The sequence below is a fragment of the Macrobrachium rosenbergii genome, chromosome 11 (assembly GCF_040412425.1).
Source record: "Macrobrachium rosenbergii isolate ZJJX-2024 chromosome 11, ASM4041242v1, whole genome shotgun sequence".
Lineage (NCBI taxonomy): Eukaryota > Metazoa > Arthropoda > Malacostraca > Decapoda > Palaemonidae > Macrobrachium > Macrobrachium rosenbergii.
In genome coordinates, this window is record NC_089751.1 from 42917004 (window position 1) to 42928191 (window position 11188).

The window sequence follows — 11188 nt, forward strand, 5'->3', positions numbered from 1 at the left end:
CTTTGATTAGTCCTAATTTTTCCCCTATCCCTATACTCTTCCAGACTTGGGAAATATGCCACCGGGTAGCCTAGTTTGCCCTAGATTTGGGAAAGGTTTGCCTTGCCCATTATGAAAATATCTTATTTAATAAATGACGGCGATGACATTTTCTTAAATTGTCCCGAGACTGCGTCATGTTCAATGTTTTTACGATTACTCAGTTCTAAACACAATAACAACTGTAATATTTATTGGTGATTAAAGAATCAACAGCAACATTTACATCTTCTTTATCGATATTCAGAGCACTCGTAGTGGATCTGGCACATAAGTTTAGAGGGAAACAGAGATTCACTGGCTTTTGTACTAAATTTACTTCCTTCTTTTCTCCACACCATAAGAAAAGTCTTATTTGTGCCCTTACGTAATTATCATATACAACATATACTCGTATATAATCTCTGCTCCACCTATACTTCACCATGTCCAATATGTGAGATTTCATTTTTTTTTTTTTTTTTTTTTAGAATTTTATGACAATGGAGACTAGAATCGTGATTAAACATTGCAAGCTACCATAATATATATATATATATATATATATATATATATATATATATATATATATATATATATATATATATATATATATATATATATATATATATATATATATATTTTCTCTCGAAAGACTATCCTTTTTAATGTTCCATACTTCAGGCAGTCACTCTCCAAAATAAGTAACCATTTCAGCAGTCTTGTTCTTGAATTTGCCCTTAAGTTTCTACTTTCCAAGTATCTTATTTTTTTTCGGAACAGGATCAGACTATCATTGTTTAAATATCATCTAAAAATAATATGACTTTAATGCATCATGCATAGAACAAACGTTATTTCCATAGATAACTGTTATTTAACTTTATTATTCAAAAATGTTGAGGGCTACGTCGCCTCACATTATTGTGTATTTTACCTAATTATCGATTTCATATATTTATCGCAATATATTTTGTTTATGTGAGGATTGTCAGTATTATTTATATCCATGTTAATATTTATGTTTTCACTCTGGTCATGGATGGTCCCTTCATCTTCACTTGATTCCATATTTGAGGCTATGATGATGGCAACTCTGAATTTCCTAAGAGTTAAGAATGAATACAAACACACATCTATATATATATATATATATATATATATATATATATGTTAATGTATATGTAATACAGATATTAATATCTATCTATCTATCTATCTATCTATCTTTCTATCTATCTATCTATCTATCTATATATATATATATATATATATATATATATATATATATATATATATATATATATATATATATATGTATATATATGCGTGTGCGTGCGTGTGTCTGTGTTTGATGCGTGGATGTGTGTATGTGTGTGAGTTTGTATATTTATGGATATAACCGTAATATCCAAATAAGACTATTTTACCTTACTCTCTTTTAAATCAGTTGCTATACACTCGTATTCCCAGTACCACGTCTCTTTCCTGTACTCTTTTCATCCTACACAAACACATCGCTCAAAGGGAGCTTAATGACGAAAGTTAAATTAGTTTCTGGATTAAGGATACGAAAACTCTCACGGGATTGTTATGTGACTTCTAGCTTGTATAAGTTATCTAGAGAAATTACTGGATGAACACTGAAGGTTCTGTCGACGTGTGTGAATTCTTGTATAGCCATAATGTTTCTCCCTTGATCATTAATACCTGAATTCGTAACAATATAGCATTATACTGTGCAGTATCTAGAAAGCTCCTGCAAGTACGGGAAAGTTTTCCAATGAGCTGCAGAATTGCACACTCATTCGTGACAAAAGTTTTACGTGAAGCGCAAATAAAACTGTTTCAGTGATTTTCTGTCTTCTCTTTCTCCGCTTCATTGCAAATGCGAGATAGTACCATCTATACACACACACACACACACACACACACACACACACACACACACACACACACACACACACACATATATATATATATATATATATATATATATATATATATATATATATATATGTGTGTGTGTGTGAGTGTGTGTGTGTTATGAATAAATATATATTAATATCTATATCTATATATGTAGGTATATATATCTATTATTTATTCATTCATTTATTTATGTTCATAAAAATTAACCTAAAAATGTCGTCTGATATCAAATTCGTTCTGCTTAAGGAATTATACCACCGAAGGGGAATCTTAATCGATAAACGATTCAGTAACTTGGAGACTCGAACGCCCTACAGCACATGTCGACGAGTTTCAGTCGACGCCGGTAACAATTCGGTTGTCAACAGAGGTATGAGTTGATTCCAGTCGGCTGTCTTGGTGAAGGTGGGTTGAGCCGACGCTAAGTACAGATATCTACACCCGACAGGGATATGTGCTACAGAATCGGTATCACCTTATACCCCTCTTGACAGCCGAATGGTTACTGGTGTCGACCGCCGGGCGTTCGAATCTTCCTACGTAACGAATCGTTTATCAATTATAATTATACTTCGGCGATATTCACGAAGTAGGGCGAGTTGAATATTAAGTGACATTTGTAGCTTAAGGTTTGTGCAATTTGATAAGTGTGTGTGTGTGTGTGTGTGTGTGTGCGTGTGTTATGTAAATCATCATACGGAAAAATGAATCGTGTTACATTTGATTGATATTAAGTAGGTAAATAATAGCTTTCCCTCAGAATCTTGATTCCTACCGTTACCTTTTATTTGCGGGGGGCCGTATGATATAAATAAAAAAAAATACCAATGGGTTACTTTAACTGAAATGAAACAATGGCGTTGACCTTTACACCTCTAGCAATTGAGGGAAATGAGGTATCATTGCCTTTCATTTGAATTCTACTTCTAGTGACCGCTCCTGACTATAGTGTCGAAACCGGAGGTAAAGCAAAAGGGACTGTCTTTTTGTATTCCCGCCCTGAATAGATGTACATCTAACAAATGAGCTATAGACTGGTTCATCATGTGGATGAATCTCATGCATTGAATTATTTGTAAAGTAGAAACAATACGAATATCAAGAAAATGGAAAAATTCCAAGCTATTTTGTGGAAGTTGCATCGCAACTTCCATAAAATAATAATAATAATAATAATAATAATAATAATAAAATTATTGAGAATGATAATGACATCAAGGGGACGATGACATATCCTGATCGCCATCATTGATATCGCTGAAGCCTAGGGTGGGTATTATTATCAATTAGTGAATGTCATATACTTAACTTTTTTTTTTAGTGAATGTCATCGGTAAGTGGGCAGAGCCACAAAGAAGAGACGTTTTCCCCATATGTAAACTTCTCTTCACTGTGGGTGGGGCCTCATGACGTCATAGGTTAACGCCACTATAGTGTTCAAAAACCTTACCTGCGATTTCGATGGCTCTGGCATAGGAAACGCACTTTTACTCTGATAAGTACCAGAACTATTGAGCTTAGGTACACTAAATAATACTTGCAAAAATTAGGTAGGGTTATGAAATATACACTTGCCAACTTTCACCTTTATCCGATGCTTTGATGAAAAGCTGTTGCCGAAAAACCGTGTTTCATTGGCTCTGAATCCCCTAGTAGGAATATTGAAATACCAGCTGTGTAATAGCAGAGTACAAACTGCTTCATTTATCTACTTCAACTATTATCTATTTGTCTATCTTCTTAGAATGTTAAGTCGAAAAGTCTACTTTTCAGTGAATGAATTACAGTATCAAGATGTTCTGACGAAAATTTGACACATTGTTGCCAACAGAATAATTCCTAACATTCAACAGGATTTTGAGTGAAGTAGATATATGCAATACCTGGTCTCGTGTCAGACTCCAAAAGTCAATGCCTTTGTAAAAAAGAAAAAAGTCAACTCCTGATGTGGTACAATAACCCCTAAGTTAAAGCCTACGTTAAAAAAAATTGCGAACCCTAGCGGGGTAGAACCCCATGCAAGTTCGTTTACATCTCTTTACACACACACACACACATATATATATATACAGATGTATTTATATGTATATATACATATAAATATACACTATATATATACTGTATATATATATACATAGCCTAATTGTAATGTAGGTATTTATCCTTCATTTGTGAATAACATGATTCAAAGTCTTTTCCCATTGACAGTTACCAGTCTAACCATTGCAATATGTCCTACTGCTAACATTAATGTTTACTCAGGGATCATCTTAACATAATATAGCCTCCCATAGAATCATCAACAAACCTTTAATAAGACAAGATCATGTGGTCATTTCTCGTCACGTATAGCTTTGGCATAAGAACATATAAGCAAACACCTTGATTTAAGCTAATTTAATGTTTAATAATCCTGTTCTTGTTTAGCGTGCGCTGTACTACACCTTCCTCTTTTCATATACTGCTTTTAGATTAGGAGGGCGGAAATACTGTATTCACTAGTAATTTTCTTGCTTAACTTTTTTTTTTCTTTTGCAATTGAAGAACAGTTTAACTGGTAAGGAATTTATTTTGTCATTTTCAGATAGTCAAGCGCTTTCCGGTTTTAATTAAAATTAACAACAACGGAAGGATAATGATTGTTGTTTTCTAAGCACCAAGCTAGTTACGTTTTATTTATTTTTTTTTTTTGGATGCAGATAAATTACGAAAAGTAATTTTATTGGTTTGCAGTTACTAGTTTGAAACAAGAATTATTATTTTGTGCCTTGGCAGGATTAAAAAAGGTAAGATCTAACTGCGTGGCTTCGTCTACTAATCACTTAGATCACATGAGCTGGAGTTTCAAGAGCCTTTCTGAGTTCCTCAGTGTGAACATGGTATTATACGTCTCTTTATTGATCTTGCTCGGGTCCAGAGTAACTTGACGATTAATACTTCTAGGAAATAATGACACATTTACAACTCTAGTACCATTTTTTCCACACTGAACTGGTTTGAGTTTCACAGTTCGAACCATTCACATGCTATACTCAAGACTGCTTTTCCATTTTCATAAAATACGTGTTTCATAGAAAACAACACCATACCATGTAACTTTAGCAAAAGAAGATTAGCTAGTTTTGTAGCTACCGTAGAACTCCGTAATAATTCTGCTGCATGTTGCACTACTCTTGAGCTCCAAGTTCGATGAATGTCTTATTTAAGCACCTTCTGTCTTCGGTACTTTATGGAATATTATATGTGAGATAGTTATGGGGCACAATAGGCAAGAAGTGTTCTGGCAACCTTTGACGACATTTACACCGTGATAATACTCAAACCAGTTGGTGTCTTGTTCTTCTTCGGAAGCTTCCTCGAGAGTATGCACAATGAATACTTAAAAGAGCAGATATTTGAAACTTCCGTGAATCATCATTGCTTAATACGCTGTTAATAGCATCGAATAGTTATAGGCTGTAATGTCACTTTGGCTAAAAACACAGAAGATGAAAGTGATGATTAAATTTGCTTGTTTTCTCTTGTAAGACTGAGATACAGAGGAAAGTATATGGAGCAAATTTTTTTTTCCTCCAAAGACATCCAGACTTTACCAGCTTCCATTTTGTCACCCAGTTATGCAAACTAATGAGCAAAAAAGGTTCAAACGAATAATACCTGCAATTATAGATACTGAGAACCTACAATTATTACAAATGTAATTCTGGAGAGATGGTTCACGGACATATTTCTTGCTTGCTATGCAATTAATATATCACCCTTTTTAACACATAACAAGTCAAGAAAGAATTCAGCTCTCCAACGGTAACAACAACATTGATCAAGCAGATAAATGTGTCACGATACACTTGTCCTAATCAAGTTGGGCTTCATTCTCATACCCACGATAAATCAAGTTAGACTCATCCAACTTACACATCCTTCACAGCCATCATGTGGAGGAAGGTCCTAGGATTCAAGACCATGATGGATGATCCTGTCACTTCATAAAGCTGGAGAACTTTACACTGGCATTCATCAAACCTTTCCTGAGGCCATTTGGAGTCTGCCTATCACCGAAGGTGAAAATTCTGCATCAGCAATTAGATATAAAAATGATCATTTTACTCATGACTGACGATCCTCCCAAGCTCTATTCAGCTTTCACATCGCAAAAGAAGGCGGAAGAGGTATCAAAGAAAGGTGAATCATTTGGGAAATGCTTTGCACTTAGAGTGTGAAGCGGTTGGAAGAAAAAATACCTGCCATTTCAAATTAGAAAAAGAAGTAACCAAAGCCGTTGGAGCCATCATATCGAGAATAGTTCAGCAATCTAGAACTTTTAGGAAACGGACCTATTATTGATATCGACACGGTAGCATGCAAATGATTCGAGTATCACATTGCACGCAAGGCAGCTAATAGAAATCCATTAAGGTCAATGAGCCTTTGGTCGAGCATTATGATATTCTTCTAATTTGTTCCTGCACTTGAGATTAACGCTTATTAGGCTGAGAAACTAATGCACGGATATTGATGGAGCACATCTTTGGAAATGAAAGGAAACATGTATAAACACACACACACATAAGGTAACGAAAGTGCGTTACATAATATTCCGTAAAATTTTATACTGAAAATTGTATAAATAGTAAGGAAATAAAAGTGGGTTTCAATTGTCATCTTCTCTTTCTGTTGCTGTATGCAGTAATAATTAATTGAGAGTGAAATCTCCACCTCTCTCTCTCTCTCTCTCTATCTTAATATATATATATATATATATATATATATATATATATATATATATATATATATATATATATATATATATATAAAGCATTAAGCTACAAACGTCCTTTAATATCCAATTCGCTCTACCTCGGAAATAATATATTTTCACATATGTTACTGAAGGGGAATTTTTTAGTTGATAATAAGTTCGTCGTCCCGTGGGCTCGAACCAGCGAAGGACAAGAACTCAGGACTACAGTGACGCCTTAACCCACAAAGCCAACAAGTGTGGTATAAGTGATTACCAACCCTCACCTACAAATCACCGTCGAACTCGGGTATTTGTATTTAGAATCAGTATCAACCCACCTCTGCCATGCTAACCTTGTAGTGCGTTTGTCGCACGTAGCCATATTATGAATGAAATTTTATCACATCACTGTGATTCATATACAAGCATTAAGCTACAAACGTCCTTTAATATCCAATTCGCTCTACCTCGGAAATAATATATTTTCATATATGTTACTGAAGGGGAATTTTTTAGTTGATAATAAGTTCGTCGTCCCGTGGGCTCGAACCAGCGAAGGACAAGAACTCAGGACTACAGTGACGCCTTAACCCACAAAGCCAACAAGTGAGGTATAAGTTTACAGACCCTCACCTACAAATCACCGTCGAACTCGGGTATTTGTATTTAGAATCAGTATCAACCCACCTCTGGCATGCTAACCTTGTAGAGCGTTTGTCGCACGTAGCCATATTATGAATGAAATTTTATCACATCACCGTGATTCATATACAAGCATTAAGCTACAAACGTCCTTTAATATCCAATTCGCTCTACCTCGGCAATAATATACTGTATTTTCATATATGTTACCGAAGGGGAATTTTTTAGTTGATAATAAGTTCGTCGTCCTGTGGGCTCGAACCAGCGAAGAACAAGAACTCAGGACTACAGTGACGCCTTAACCCACGGTGATGTGATAAAATTTGGAACTTTGGAACTTGTTTAAACCAAGTTAATGGCCTTGTAGGCTTCCTCCACGTGAACAGGAGTTCACTTTTTGAATAATAAGAATTATATATCAGCACATGGGGTATCAGGATTTTAGAGGTGACCAGGTGTTTGGGAACCATTGGTTTGGACTATACAAAATAGCTCAAAATTTCCACCAGACTTCTGCAGATTCCTCATGAAAGCATCCAATTTTCCAGCCAAGCAATATTAATGTTTAACCTGTAACCCAAAAAATCCTGCTGTACACGTTGTTGCTTACCACTTTTTCTTGTCCTCCTATTTTACTTTTACGTTGCAGTTATACCTTCTTCTCATTATGCTAACACTTTCTTCGTTTTTTTTTTTTTTTTTTTTGTAACGTCACATCACCCACATGATTACAACGACCTGTCATCAAAAGGAACTTTTAATGACAAATGAATGTGTATTGGAGCAAGGTTAAGAGGCTCGTTGTATGAGAAACCAGAGGGCATGCGTTGACAATATTCCAGGTCTAATCCCACTCTCTGAAAAATTTAATAAGAAAATGAATACATACTTTCCCAGTCGAAAAACGCAGAAAGGTAAACAAAATCATAGTGGGTGAACACCTAAATCGATCAGACAATGAAAATGATTAAGGCACACATTCTTTAGGAAAAATATAATTTTTTTTTTTTACATATTTCTGCTTTCTGACTTTTCAACACTTCTATTGTAGTTACCCGTATATCTTAATTGAGGTTCACTTTTGAGTGATATGTTACCAAATAAACGAAAATAGATAACGATACTTACACCCAGGTGAGTACCCCTTTATTTATTTCCCTACGGAGCTTTATAAGCTTTCATGAAAGTGATGCTGTCTATGTAAGACATTATGTAAGACAGTTTTGCACCTACTTTTTCTTGTAGTGAATAAACACAAAACAGGAGGTAAGCTATGAGAACTCTCTTCACTTCTCACTATTTCCACTTTTACATCTGTATGGGAGTTGACTCATTTGTATAACAGAAATGTTGCTTGCTTGTGTTTTTTTGTTGACAGAACCTTAAACGAGCGGAGACGTTGCTGTGATGTCATCCACACGTTACTTGAAAAAAAGTCTTTCGTCACCTTTTTCTCTCACTGCCGTTCTGTGTTGACAGGTACAGGTACAGTACGCCTAAAAATCTTCTCAAAGAAATACTTGAGGTCATAAGGTTAATTTCAAGAACTCCATTTCAATAATCACCTGCCCTGATTTATATAAAGCCATGTATGTGAAGAAAGTCAAAATTAAAGATGCTGAGTGCATCAATTTTCTTTTTATGTGAAATTTCAAAGTGAAGAAACTTTATTAACTGACAAGCGTCACGCAACGGAGAATTTGTGTAAAGGTATACTTTAATCTTTATTAACTTCAATATTATCAATATTGACTAAGTTCTCAGCGTCAGTGACGAATAAAATTTGTTAGCTATTTTCTAAACTATTTTCTTTTTATTTTCAACTGTTCATACAAACTAGGTGAGCGAGTTCATATACCGAGATAATGCATTAAGGCCAGGAGTTATAATTGCAAAATACATTATAGTCATGTGTTTTATTGTTTTATCAAACATACATCAGTGCATAAATAAATTATTTATGAAAATGTATTTGGGATGTTAAGAATAAGTAAGCGCAAAAGGTAATTGAATGGTTTACGGTGTTTTAATCTCTTCTGAAAAACAAAAATTCGGCAATTTCTGGCATGAGGTATAACACTGAAGACAGAGCCCTCTACTGGCCAAGAACAAAAGCAATGCTTATGAAGGAGCAATATCTATGAAGCATGTGACTTTATATAAATAAACTGTGGTGTCAAAAATCAGAGTTTTCATTAAAAGTCTTTGACTGGTCCATGAGTATCCCCTACGGATATTAAGCTTCTTGAGAGAAAGGAAAACGAGATCGTACAAAAGGTAGTGTTTGAGATATTCCTCATCTCGCTGTGGAATAGTGGATAACCTGGATCCTGAAAAGTTATGAAACTCCATCTGCGAGGACACCCAAGAAAAGCCTCCTCTAGAGAGAGAGAGAGAGAGAGAGAGAGAGAGAGAGAGAGAGAGAGAGAGAGAGAGAGAGAGAGAGAAAACAAAAGTTCATAGGTTTTATTGCGTCCTCGTGAATATTAATGAGCCTACAGTAGATACTAGATTGGTTATTATATTAAATGACCTTAAATGACACAAGGGTCTAAGGGATATGCAGTCTAAAGCACATGCAAAGAGCCCAGTAGTGAACCAGACCAATATTCCAATGAGAAAAATCAGCGTTCTATATGCAATGTATACCATCAGTACAATATATATATATATATATATATATATATATATATATATATATATATATATATATATACTGATATACTGAGACGACATCTACAGTAATGCAGTATTTTTTTACGAGATACGTACTCATTGTGTCAAGATAATGATTAGTGAATAATACTGAGACTGAAATACGTAGATGATTGTGTTCAGTTCTATGTACGAACTTATTCATTTGGATTTAAAATGTGCCACAGTGAAAACGAGGATATACGTACATACATAATGTCATCAATCCTTTTCCGTTTTCTTTACTCAGTAGTAAGGCACTGAGGTTGCTGTGTACGCTTATTTTCAGGGAATTTATATAAGTAAGTTTTCACTTAAACACATGTTCCTTTTCATCCATGCCGATATAGGGTGAAAGACCTTTTCCTATTATATATATATATATATATATATATATATATATATATATATATATATATATATATATATATATATATGTATATATATATATATATATATATATATATATATATATATATATATATATATATATATATATATATATATATATATATATATATATATATATATATATATATATAGATTGTAACAAGGGTTTCCTGCAACCTAAACTCCCTCAGCTATCTTGTATGGCCACTGATATGAATGGGTAATAGTGTATATATGGGCATGAATTGATAGAATGAATATTAGCAATTAGTGATCAAAGTATAGTCTTCATTTTTTCTCAAGAAAGGACAATGTGTTTAGAATAAAGCAAGTGATAATTTAATATAATATATAACAATATGACATGAATGGATCAAGTGGATCTGCTCTGTGCACTCAGGCGGCTATAGGTTTATGCTATTGCATGCAGAATTTGTTATAGCTTACTACTGGTCACAAATCAGACGAAAGGAAAATGGGCGTTTGTCAGTGTCCCTATATGCATTGAATATAAGAAGTTGAGGCATTAGGACTACACGCAGGAAGGTAACAGATGCAAATAATTAACCAATTTATGGAATGGAAAATAGCCTCTACATGTTGCTAGTAATAACTTGAGCGAATAAAAGATTGAAATACTTTTTTTTGCATCTAATCTATAGGATTTCCTAACTAGCAACAGGATAACTGCACATACCTGTGTTTCTGACTTTTCAAATTCCTTAGTTTAATGCTTTTTGTAACAGGACTAGCTTGGATGAAATGTTTTTA